Source organism: Mesitornis unicolor, unplaced genomic scaffold (assembly GCF_000695765.1).
Source record: "Mesitornis unicolor isolate BGI_N332 unplaced genomic scaffold, ASM69576v1 scaffold6293, whole genome shotgun sequence".
NCBI lineage: Eukaryota > Metazoa > Chordata > Aves > Mesitornithiformes > Mesitornithidae > Mesitornis > Mesitornis unicolor.
Window position 1 is genome coordinate 15,747 of NW_010176606.1, and position 210 is coordinate 15,956.

The following is a 210-nucleotide window of genomic DNA, read 5'->3' on the forward strand; positions in this document are numbered from 1 at the left end:
CGGCGCCCCCAATCCCCGCCCTGCCCCGCCCCCTCGCCCCGCCCCTTCCGGAGCGGGGAAGGTGAGGAGCCGCGCCGACCAACCCGCACGGAGGGGGAGACAAAATGCCAAAGAGCGCTCCCTGCCTCTTATTTCAGCCACACGCGCTGTGTCTCATTACAAAATAACAAAAATGCCTTTACATCACGGGAAGAAGCTTCACTATTTACC